Below are 13,230 nucleotides of genomic sequence, written 5' to 3'. Positions count from 1 at the left end.
AGAATGGTTTTAGAGGTCATGTGGTGGTAGAATGTGATTACAGCTTTAGATCGGTTACCATAGTAAATATTAAACTATGAAGTTCATGGGCCAGATGTATCAGTGTTTAACTCCATTGTTAGTGGTGGTAGGGTCAAAAAACAAAGCCTTACATGTACAGTAGGAATCGTTGGGCAGTTTTACTGACCGGTTTTACCATAGAAAATAATAGTGGACGTCTATCAACTTAGATGTCATAGACAGTTGCCATTTAAAAAACAAAAAAAGGGGTAGAACATTTATAGTGAAGACTGTTTAGAAAGTTCTGTGTGTGTGTGTATACAGATGTAGCAAACATCAGGTTATCATTGAGCTATCATGATATGCCAGTCATGTTAAAGGGTACCTGTCACCTGCCTAAAGCATCATAAACTAACTTATGGTGCTTTATGGGCAGGTGACAGGAAGGTGGCTTCTGTACTTTTCGCCGGTGTCACCATGACGGCATACCTGGAGGTTGCCTCTTGACCTTGTAGGGACAGGAAGCAAAAGACTTGAAAAGGCTCTTCCTGCCTCCCATTCTCCAGTGCTTCCTGTCCCTACAGGAACATGCAAGAGAGCTCCCTCCAGGGAGCTGAAAAGTTGACGGGGAGTGCGGACCACAGGCTCACCTCCCTCTTACCTTCATTTTCCTTATCCGCGGTCCGGGGGAATGGCGGGCCACAGATCCTGCCTCCCCGCTTCACCGCCACGCCGGGGAGAGCGGCGGGCCAGAGGCTCTAAGACCCCTCTCCCATCACGGTCCGGGGGCACGGCAGACCACAGGTACTGCCTCCTCGCTTCACCACCGCAGCGCCGGGGAGAGCGGCGGGCCAGAGGCTCTAAGACCCCTCTCCTACCGACAGCAGACTCCAGCGCGGCCGCGTGCGATGTCGGGGAGGTGGGGCCAGTGACGTCACACGCCAGGCAAACCCGGAAGTAGAGCCTGGGAAATTCAAAAAAGCCCCCTGGCATGCCTCCACTGCAGGACACCTTCACAGAAGGTGCACCCAGGCACAGGTCTGTCTTCAGCTCCCCTTCCGGCAGCATGACAAGCAGAGAGACCGATGTGGAGGCCCTACAAACCGTGAATGTTCCATCTAAAAACCAAAAGGGTGCAATATGTACAAAATTGGTTTTATGGGGCGGCAGCGTACGCGGGGTTTTTACGCCTATGCATGTATCGTTGCAGGACAGGGAATCTGCCAAAACAAAACAGGATCCCAAGAAAAGGCACAGGAAGTGCTCCCTGTGTTTTAAAAAACTAGACGAGGCGTACAAAAAAGCACTATTCCCAGAATGCACTGCAAAAATCCTCAAAGAGGAACAGTCGGCGTTCATGGAGGACATAAGGTCCCTTGTTAGGGAAGAAGTCCGGGCATCTATTTCTAGCCTTCCCCCAGCCCAGCAGGAAAAAAGAGGCCCAGTTACGCGCCGTTAATGAGCTCAGACTCGGAGCAGTCATTGGGCAAATTCTCCGAAGGCGAGTTATTCGACCATCCCCCGACGCTAAAGACGAAAATAAAAAATATTACTTTTCGTCAGGTGATTTCGACCAACTAGTAAAGGCGGTGAGAGACACCATGAAGATAGACACGGTCGACCCGAGATCCGTTCAGGACGATATGTTCGGCGGGCTCAGAGCGAGAAACAAGACCGTGTTCCCGATGAATACCACCTTGAAGAAGGTAATCGCCGACGAGTGGGCCTGCGCAGATAGAGATGTTTATCTGCCACGGGAATACAAAGAGAGGCTCCGGTTCGTGGAGAGGACGTGCGGATTTATGAGGATGTCCCAAAGGTAGATGCGCAGGTGGCCAGGATGGCCTAGAAGACAGCGCGTCCCTTTGAGGACTCGTCACACCCTAAGGATCCCATGGACAATAAGGTGGACGTCCTAATGAAGCGGGCATGGCAGACAGCAGCCTATACCCTGGAATCCAATGTCGCAGCCACGTCCGTCGCAAGATCTATGTTTCTCTGGCTGGGGGAGCTGGACGACCAGGTCAAGCAGAGAGCGTCTAGAGAAGAGATACAGGAATGCATACCCCTGCTGAAGCTAGCAACAGGCTTCCTGGCAGACGCTTCCGCCGAGTTGATGAGACTAGCAGCCAGAAACGCAGCCCCCCCCCCCCCCCAGGCGCCAGCCAGCCTTCAGACCCTATCGGGGGAAAGGGAAGACGGGCCGTTGGTCCTACCCCAAGATAAAAGAAATCGCTACCCCAGTAGGGGATCCCAGGTGGGGGGTAGATTGCTAAAATTTGGGCTGGAGTGGCGGCGCATTACAGATAACCCGTGGGTTCTCCGGTTGATATCCCAGGGGTACAGGATAGAGTTCTTCGTCCAGCCACCAAACAATTTCACGATTACCACGCAATCCCCCGTCCTCCAGGAGGTCTTCAGAAAGGAGATCACTAATCTGCTTCATATGGGGGCTATAGTACAGGTCCCCTCGGTAGAGCAGGGATTAGGGTACTACTCTCCCCTATTCCTCGTTAAAAAACCGAACAGTGTGCATCGGATGATCCTCAACCTGAAGGGCCTGAATAGACACATCATTTATAAAAAATTTAAAATGGAAACCATCAGGTCAGCAGTAACCCTAGTGAAAAGGCGGGGGACTATATGTGCACGATTGACCTGAAGGATGCATACTACCATGTCCTGATCCTGCCGCAACACCATAAGTACTTGCGCTTTGCGGTCGAGATAGGAAGCCGCCTGTGTCACTTCCAATTCTAGTACCTACCATTTGGCATATCCATGGCACCCAGAGTCTTTTCAAAGATCATGATGGAGATGGTCGCGCACCTTCACGTATCGGGCGTTAATATCGTTCCCTACCTGGACGACTTCCTACTAATAGGACCCTCGGCAGAAGCCTTGAAGGAGGATATCGCTCGGGCCATCACCCTATTCCAGAGGCTGGGGTGGATCATAAATTTCCAGAAGTCCAGCCTGCTTCCCGAAATTCACAAAACATTTCTGGGGGTGCGGATAAACTCGGAGTCACAGACCCTATCCTTACCGCCACCTAGGAGGGAGAGCCTAAGACAGGCAATCCATAAATACAGGGGGGAGAGGCAGATATCGATACGGGACGGAATAAGACTCTTGGGCCTCATGACATCGTGCATTCAGATCATACCATGGGCCCAGGCGCATTCAAGAAAATTGCAGAGGGCCGTCCTGGGCAACTGGGACGGAGCAGCGAACTCATTAGACGCCAGGATGCCCCTGTCACTATCGGTCACTTGGTCCCTTCACTGGTGGCAGGCAGCGCGTAATTTAAATGCAGAATCCCCGTGGGTGGCGGAACCATTTATTAGCGTGGTCACCGATGCCAGCCAACTCGGCTGGGGAGCACAAGTAGGACAACGCCTGTTACAAGGGGAATGGGGCCCAAGTACTAGAAAACAGACCTCAAATTTCAGGGAGCTCATGGCCATCTGGGAAGCATTGCACAGGGCACAAGACGCCCTAAGGGACAAACACGTCATGGTCTTCTCAGATAACGTGACTGCGGTCTCCCTTATCTGCCACCAGGGAGGCACCAGGAATTACCACCTCCTGAAATTGACAGCCTGGATTTTCCGGTGGGCCGAAGCCACGGTGCGATCCCTGAAAGCAGTCCACCTCAACGGGTCCCAGAATACAACAGCCGATTACCTCAGCCGAAGACGCCTGGACCCAGGGGTGTGGTCCCTGAACCAGGAGGAGTTCCAGCGTATCATAGACATCTGGGGCAGGCCGCGAGTGGACCTCTTTGCGAGCAGCACAAACACAAAATGCCCCGATTACTTTTCCCTCAACCTAAGGGACAGGGCCAAGGGGATGGACGCGCTCTCTTAGAGCTGGGACATCGGTCTGGCCTATGCCTTCCCTCCCATTCCCCTTATCCAAAGGGTCCTACAGAAGATTCGGCAAAGCCGTACGACCATCATACTTATCGCCCCGTACTGGGTAAAGCGGGCGTGGTTTCCCGTGCTCCTAAAACTGGCCATTGCAGATGCTATCTGCCTCGCAGCCAGAGAGGATCTCCTATCGCAGGGCCCAGTTCTGTGCCCCAACATACAGAGGCTGAAACTGACAGCATGGATGTTGAGGAACAGGTGCTGCTAAGACAAGGACTGTCCGCCAGGGTAATATCAACTCTGCGCCAGTGTCACAAACCTGTAACTACCGCCATTTATAACAAGATATGGAAGAGGTTCTCTTCCTGGAGGGGGTCGGAAGTCTCCAACCTAGACACCTCAGTGGCGGAGATCTTGGACTTCCTCCAGGAGGGTCTGGATAAAAACTTAAGACTAGGGCCTTTCGGCCATGCTGGACCAACCGCTAGCCAATCATAGGTTAATCCGCAGATTCATGAAGGCAGCAGAGAGGATGAGACCGGTATCCCGTAGTATAGTACCCCCCTGGGACTTAAACTTAGTACTCAAAAGTCTCTGTAGGCCCCCCTTCGAGCCCATCGATCAAACATTGATAAAAAAGCTAACCCTCAAAACAATATTTTTAGTCGCAGTTACAATGGCAAGGCGGGTTCGTGAGATCCAGCCCTTTTCATGTGACACCATATTTACTAGTCCTGGACGATAAAATCATACTAAAAATGGACCCCTTCTTTTTACCTAAGGTAGCCTCAAAATTCCATAGGCAGCAGGAGATTATCCTCCCATCCTTCTGTCAGGACCCCAAAAACGATAAAGAGAGAGAATACCACAGCCTGGACGTAAAAAGAGCCATCCTGTGCTATTTGGAACAAACGTCCCCCTTTAGAAAGACTGACCATCTCTTTATTCAATTTCAGGGGCCGGGCAGAGGAAGGGCGGCTTCTAAGAGGTCCATTAGCCGCTGGATAAAAACAGCAATCCAGCAGGCGTATTCTTCCAGCAACAGGCCGATTCCAGAGGGACTCAAGGCCCACTCGACGAGAGCAGTAGCATGCTCTTGGGCAGAAAGGGCCATGGCTACGCCGGATCAGATATGCAGGGCGGCCACGTGGTCTAGCCTGCACACATTTACAAAACATTATAGATTAAACACCGACCTCTCCTCGGACCTGTCGTTGGGTAGGAAGGTCTTGCAGGATAGAATTTCTTACCGAAAATTCAATTTTTCCGAGTCATCATGACGGCACGTTATTCCCTCCCATAAAAAAAAAAAAAGAGCACACATATGCGTGTATATCTGTGTGCGGATATATATGTGTATATCCAGAGACTTCTATATATAATTTGCATGCAACATTATGGCATAAGATCTCTGTTAATGTTCGGGTAAGGTACCCTCCTATTTTCTGTTCAATGGGCCTAACTATGTCGTTTTTTTTGTCTTCGAGCAATAAAATTTCTTCCTGATAAACCGAGACATGTCCATGTAAGTAATTTGGAAGACACTGGAGAATGGGAGGCAGGAGGAGCCTTTTCAAGTCTCTTGCTTCCTGTCCCTACAAGTTCAAGGGGCAACCTCTAGGTACTGCCGTCATGACGACTCGGAAAAAAGGAATTTTCGGTAAGAAATTCTATCCTTTTCATACTCGCCCACTTCCTGTTTCCCACCCACAAAGTCCGCTCGCCAGGCAAAAATATGACTCAGTGATTTACAGAGTCCCATGCGCACTTATCTATATAAGTCTATGGGGGTGCACGGGACACGGAAAAGAGTCAGATTTTCGGCCGGCGCACACTTAGTTGGGCACCACAGAAACAAGGAAGTGGTTAAACTTGAAAAATACCGCACTTGACTCCCCGTTCCTTTTAATCATGGCTATATCTGCAGCTTTTATCCCCTAAGGCTACCTACACACAGACGAGCACGATATCAGGCTGTGAAACTCTGCCTGATATTGTGCTCGTGAACATGCTATTTACCCGCAGATGCGAGACGTTTTTAAGGCAAAACACCTCACATCTGTGATATTACGATCCTCTCACACGAGTTTCACGCATGATAGATTTCAATGTTACACCTCGCATCGCACTCACATGAAAATCCCACTGCATGTGAGAGCCATGCGTTGCATTAAAGGCCCCACTGAAATCAATGTGCAATGCATTCCGAGGAACGTGATAAGATGATTTTTTTTTTTTTTCCCTACACCGCAACATCGTTCATCTATATGACTCCAGTCAAAAGAATGGGGTTTGTATTTGTGCGTCTCACAACACACAAATCTTGAGTGAGTTTCTCGGCCGTGTGAAACTGTCCTTAAGAACACATCACTCCCCCCTTCCATCCCAATCAACCTAGCCATACAAAGACTTGTATTTTTGCAGAATGAGTTACATTTTAATAGAACCATTTAATGTACAGTTCCACATCATATATTGAACTACTTTTAAAACCTTTTATGTGGAGTGAGGTTGAATGGGAAAGCAATGCACTTCTGCCATTGTTTTCTAGTTTTCATTTTCATGGTATTCATTAAGCAGTTAAAATATGTTAACTTTATTCTACGGGTCTGCATCAGTAAGTTGATGCCAAATTGATTGTTTCTTATTGGAAAAAATATAATTACATTTGAAGGAAAAAAAGTACTCAAAGATTCAAGTGTTGCAACTTTAAAATCAAGGCAATTAGACAAGATCCATTTGTGGTGCATGCCAGTCAACATAAATAAAGGCATTCAGTATTCTGTCACATCTGAGCTCATCTAAGTAAACTGTTTCCCTGATCTAAAACGGGCAAATAGAACTGATATTTGAAACAAAATAGGACTACTAGACTGACAAAGAAGGGAGAAGAACACACAAGGAGACATTGGGGAAGAAAGGGATGATGGTGGTTTAGGCCATAGTCTTTCCAAGAAAAAAAATGGTAGCATCACAGACTCGCCGATCGCTGAGGATATTAACCCTTTCCAATCCACTCTGACGTCTAAAGACATTCTGATTAAAGGCTGTACAGCTCTGATGTCGGAAGAAGTCCAGCAGGGTATTCTTACTGTAGATTAAAAGGCCGCTCTGTTGTCGGGGGCCTCTCCAGCATGTCACATACCGCAGTACTAGCTCTAGTCAGCAGATGGCGCCATTGTATAATGGTAGAAGGAGAAAGCCCCCTAGGAAACCCTGAATTCAAAATTGGATTGCAAAGGGTTAAAGGTGTCCGATGACTTCCTAACCAGAGTGGTGTTGATGGATGTAGTTAACTACTCAAGTGAGCAGATTTCTCACAGTCTGGCATAGAAGTCCAAATTGGTTGGAAGAGCAGTTTGCTTCCAAGATCATGCTATGAGCGACTTGTCTATCAAGCAGACATTAAGGAACAGCTGGATAGAAACTTTATTCAAGTGCTTAAAAGAAGCCCCAAGTAGGTGAGTAAGAGGGCCTAGAAGTGTATGAGGAGAAAAAAGATCCTCAGTGCTTTCTGGGAGTGCTAGATGGAGAATGCAATAGGACAGCTGCAGCCTTTCTCCAGCCCAAACACCGGGAATGGTCCCAGTATATCATTGCAATAAATGTAGGATAAAAACGGAGTAACAAGGATAATTTTTGTTGGGGCTGCGCGTTACAAACAGTCTTTGTCAGGCCACATTACCTGACAATTCACACAACGTGCCTCCACTCTACAAAAAGGTTCATTAGTAGCAATATATATTAAGAGTACTTGATGTGCAGAGCTCATACTCCACCGGCTCCTAGCAGCTGAAGACTGCCTCATATACTGCTATACAAGCACTACATGGGTCCATCTTCAGCTGACGGAGTACGAGCGCTGCAGACTGAAACTGCAGGTGCCATTTCAGTAGTACCGTCTTGGTGTAGAACATTGATATAATTGAACAGGTCTAAAGGCTGCTACAATAATAATGAAGGTCTTAAGTACAAAACTTGGCTGGACGGACTTGGCACTTAAAGGGGTTCTGTCATTAGAAAAAAAAATCAATATTTAAGACAGCCTGGAGAGGCATAGGTATCACATTTTCTCCTGGCTCCTCTTCTACCTGTGATGTTACGTACGTTCTCAGCAGTTTCCTTCCTGCAGGTCAATGCCTAGCAGGGAAGGCCGGGCCATTGCCTCGACTACGCATGTGCAGTAGTATATGAACACTCACGGCAAAACAGTGGGCATGCGCAGCCCCGGCATAGGATTTGGCATTCCCTGCAAGGCAGTGAACGCTACGTCACTAGTGGCATAGAATACATTGACCTGCAGGAAGGAGACTGCCGAGAATGTATGTAACATCACAGGAAGAAGAGGATCCATCCGCCTGGAGGTGAGGTGACCCGGGGGACTGCAGGAGCCAGGAAAAGATGCGCTATGAAGACCGCCTGGGGCGGAATAGGGAAGTACATAATTTTTTTTTCTAATGACAGAACCCCTTTAATTTGTATAGCCTGGAGGAGAGAAGGGGGAACATGATGGAAGCCGATAAATATGTTAAAGTTTAAATAAGGTTCAGGAGAGAAGTTGTTTTAATAAAAAACTAAACGCAAGGGGGCACAATCTGAGATTAGTTGGGGAGGAACATCAGAAGCAATGTCCGAAAGTATTTAACTGAAAGGGTAGTACATGTTTGGAGCAAACACCCGGCAGACGTGGTTCGAAAGTCAATAATAAATTAATTGAAGCAGCCTGATGATGAGCATAGATCTATCATAAGAGAGAAATAAACAGGAAATAATATAAGGGCAGTTGATGGACCATGAGTAGAGATGAGCGAGCACCAAAATGCTCGGGTGCTCGTTACTCGGGACGAAATTATCGCGATGCTCGGGGGATCGTTTCGAGTAACGAACCCCATTGAAGTCAATGGGCGACCCGAGCATTTTTGTATTTCGCCGATGCTCGCTAAGGTTTTCATGTGTGAAAATCTGGGCAATTCAAGAAAGTGATGGGAACGACACAGCAACGGATAGGGCAGGCGAGGGGCTACATGTTGGGCTGCATCTCAAGTTCACAGGTCCCACTATTAAGCCACAATACCGGCAAGAGTGGGCCCCCCCCCTCCCAACAACTTTTACTTCTGAAAAGCCCTCATTAGCAATGCATACCTTAGCTAAGCACCACACTACCTCCAACAAAGCACAATCACTGCCTGCATGACACTCCGCTGCCACTTCTCCTGGGTTACATGCTGCCCAACCCCCCCGCACGACCCAGTGTCCACAGCGCACACCAAAGTGTCCCTGCGCAGCCTTCAGCTGCCCTCATGCCACACCACCCTCATGTCTATTTATAAGTGAGTCTGCCATGAGGAGGAACCGCAGGCACACACTGCAGAGGGTTGGCACGGCTAGGCAGCGACCCTCTTTAAAAGGGGCGGGGCGATAGCCCACAATGCTGTACAGAAGCAATGAGAAATATAATCCTGTTCCACCGCCATCAGGAGCTGCACACGTGGGCATAGCAATGGGGAACCTATGTGCCACACACTATTCATTCTGTCAAGGTGTCTGCATGCCCCAGTCAGACCGGGCTTTTTAATTCATAGACACAGGCAGGTACAACTCCCTATTGTGAAGTCCCTGTGGACCGACAGCATGGGTGGCTCCCTGGAACCCACCGGCGGTACATAAAAATATCCCATTGCAGTGCCCATCACAGCTGAGGTAGTAATGTCATGTTTAATTCAGGTGGGCTTCGGCCCACACTGCATGCCCCAGTCAGACTGGGGTTCTTTAGAAGTGGAAACAGATGCATTTATAATTCCCTGTGGACCCACAGCATGTGTGGGTGCCAGGAAGCCACCGGCGGTACATAAATATATCCCATTGCATTGCCCAACACAGCTGAGGTAGTAATGTCGTGCTTAATGCAGGTGGGCTTCGGCCCACACTGCATGCCCCAGTCAGACTGGGGTTCTTTAGAAGTGGAAACAGATGCATTTATAATTCCCTGTGGACCCACAGCATGGGTGGGTGCCAGGAAGCCACCGGCGGTACATAAATATATCCCATTGCATTGCCCAACACAGCTGAGGTAGTAATGTCGTGCTTAATGCAGGTGGGCTTCGGCCCACACTGCATGCCCCAGTCTGACTGGGGTTCTTTAGAAGTGGAAACAGATGCATTTATAATTCCCTGTGGACCCACAGCATGGGTGGCTCCCTGGAACCCACCGGCGGTACATAAAAATATCCCATTGCATTGCCCAACACAGCTGAGGTAGTAATGTCGTGCTTAATGCAGGTGGGCTTCGGCCCACACTGCATGCCCCAGTCAGACTGGGGTTCTTTAGAAGTGGAAACAGATGCATTTATAATTCCCTGTGGACCCACAGCATGGGTGGGTGCCAGGAAGCCACCGGCGGTACATAAATATATCCCATTGCATTGCCCAACACAGCTGAGGTAGTAATGTCGTGCTTAATGCAGGTGGGCTTCGGCCCACACTGCATGCCCCAGTCTGACTGGGGTTCTTTAGAAGTGGAAACAGATGCATTTATAATTCCCTGTGGACCCACAGCATGGGTGGCTCCCTGGAACCCACCGGCGGTACATAAAAATATCCCATTGCATTGCCCAACACAGCTGAGGTAGTAATGTCGTGCTTAATACAGGTGGGCTTCGGCCCACACTGCATGCCCCAGTCTGACTGGGGTTCTTTACAAGTGGACAGATGTAGTAACAACTCCCTGTGGACCCACAGCATGGGTGGGTGCCAGGAAGCCACCGGCGGTACATAAAAATATCCCATTGCATTGCCCATCACAGCTGAGGTAATGTCGTGCTTAATACAGGTGGGCTTCGGCCCACACTGCGTGCCCCAGTCAGACTGGTAATATGTACCTTAACAGTAACCTCGTTGGTGGTAATGTGGTGGTGACTGCGGACCTAGTAGCGCGGTTTTATGTAGTTGGTTTTCGGAATGTGGCCAGGATTAAGTGGGCCGTGGCGGGGGGATGGTGGTGGTGCTCTCTTGTTGTGTCGTTAAAGGTGAAATTCTTGGACTGCCACCAGACGGACCAATGCAAAGGTATTTGCCAAGAATGTTTTCATTGTTGGAGGAGGAGGGGGATGTTTTGGAGGCACTATGTGTCCTCTACACGTGTCCGTGGTTATATGCACGTTAACAGTAACAGCGTTGGTGGGAAATGGCCTCGCCGCCATCATGTCTTTGTGAAGCCTCTGTTTCCACACCCCAGTGACATACCATTAGCAGCGGTATAGGCAGAGCCCAGAATTATTAACATTTCAGCGGTAGCATTAGGGACAGGCCCCACTAACATATCACTAGCAGCAGTATAGGGGGAGCGCAGTCTTAGTTCCATTTCAGTAATAGTAGCACTCAAGACAGGCCCCAGTAACATTCCCATTGCTGCAGTTTAGGGAGATAACAGTCTCTTTCACATTTCAGTAGCTGCAGTATAGACAAGGCCCCAGTTACATTTATGTAGCTAAAGTGTAGGCCAACCCCACACACCTTTCTGCACCATGAGTGCAGGCGAAGAACATAGAAATTACTATGATTACACTGTAGGTGAGGGCCCAAAAATAATTGGTGTACCAACAGTAGTAATGTACCTCAGAAAAAATTGGCCATGCCCAACCGAGATGGCAGGTGAAACCCATTAATCGCTTTGGTTAATGTGGCTTAAGTGGTAACTAGGCCTGGAGGCAGCCCAGTTGAACGAAAAATTGGTTCAAGTTAAAGTTCCAACGCTTTTAAGAGCATTGAAACGTATAAAAATTGTTTAGAAAAATTATATGAGTGAGCCTTGTGGCCCTAAGAAAAATTGCCCGTTCGGCGTGATTACGTGAGGTTTCAGGAGGAGGAGCAGGAGGAGGAGGATGAATATTATACACAGATTGATGAAGCAGAAATGTCCCCGTTTTGGATGGTGAGAGAGAACGATGCTTCCATCCGCGGGTGCAGCCTACGTATTGCTTAGGTATCGCTGTTGTCCGCTGGTGGAGAAGAGAAGTCTGGGGAAATCCAGGCTTTGTTCATCTTGATGAGTGTTAGCCTGTCGGCACTGTCGGTTGACAGGCGGGTACGCTTATCTGTGATGATTCCCCCAGCCGCACTAAACACCCTCTCTGACAAGACGCTAGCCGCAGGACAAGCAAGCACCTCCAGGGCATACAGCGCGAGTTCAGGCCACGTGTCCAGCTTCGACACCCAGTAGTTGTAGGTGGCAGAGGCGTCACGGAGGACGGTCGTGCGATCGGCTACGTACTCCCTCACCATCCTTTTACAGTGCTCCCGCCGACTCAGCCTTGACTGGGGAGCGGTGACACAGTCTTGCTGGGGAGCCATAAAGCTGTCCAGGGCCTTAAAGACTGTTGCACTGCCTGTGCTGTACATGCTGCTCGATCTCCGCACCTCCCCTGCTACCTGGCCCTCGGAACTGCGCCTTCTGCCACTAGCGCTGTCGGATGGGAATTTTACCATCAGCTTGTCCGCCAGGGTCCTGTGGTATAGCAACACTCTCGAACCCCTTTCCTCTTCGGGAATGAGAGTGGAAAGGTTCTCCTTATACCGTGGGTCGAGCAGTGTGTGCACCCAGTAATCCGTAGTGGCCAGAATGCGTGTAACGCGAGGGTCACGAGAAAGGCATCCTAACATGAAGTCAGCCATGTGTGCCAGGGTACCTGTACACAACACATGGCTGTCTTCACTAGGAAGATCACTTTCAGGATCCTCCTCCTCCTCCTCCTCCTCCTCCTCAGGCCATACACGCTGAAAGGATGACAGGCAAGCAGCATGGGTACCGTCAGCAGTGGGCCTAGCTGTCTCTTCCCCCTCCTCCTCATCCTCCTCATGCTCCTCCTCCTCCTCCTGAACGCGCTGAGATATAGACAGGAGGGTGCTCTGACTATCCAGCGACATACTGTCTTCCCCCGGCTCTGTTTCCGAGCGCAAAGCATCTGCCTTTATGCTTTGCAGGGAACTTCTCAAGATGCATAGCAGAGGAATGGTGACGCTAATGATTGCAGCATCGCCGCTCACCACCTGGGTAGACTGCTCAAAGTTTCGAAGGACCTGGCAGATGTCTGCCAACCAGGCCTACTCTTCTGAAAATAATTGAGGAGGCTGACTCCCACTGCGCCGCCCATGTTGGAGTTGGTATTCCACTATAGCTCTACGCTGCTCATAGAGCCTGGCCAACATGTGGAGCGTAGAGTTCCACCGTGTGGGCACGTCGCACAGCAGTCGGTGCACTGGCAGATTAAACCGATGTTGCCACGTCCGCAGGGTGGCAGCGTCCGTGTGGGACTTGCGGAAATGTGCGCAGAGCCGGCGCACCTTTACGAGCAGGTCTGAC

Source organism: Eleutherodactylus coqui, chromosome 5, assembly GCF_035609145.1.
Source record: "Eleutherodactylus coqui strain aEleCoq1 chromosome 5, aEleCoq1.hap1, whole genome shotgun sequence".
NCBI classification, from domain to species: Eukaryota; Metazoa; Chordata; class Amphibia; order Anura; family Eleutherodactylidae; genus Eleutherodactylus; species Eleutherodactylus coqui.
This window is presented reverse-complemented; position numbering follows the sequence as displayed.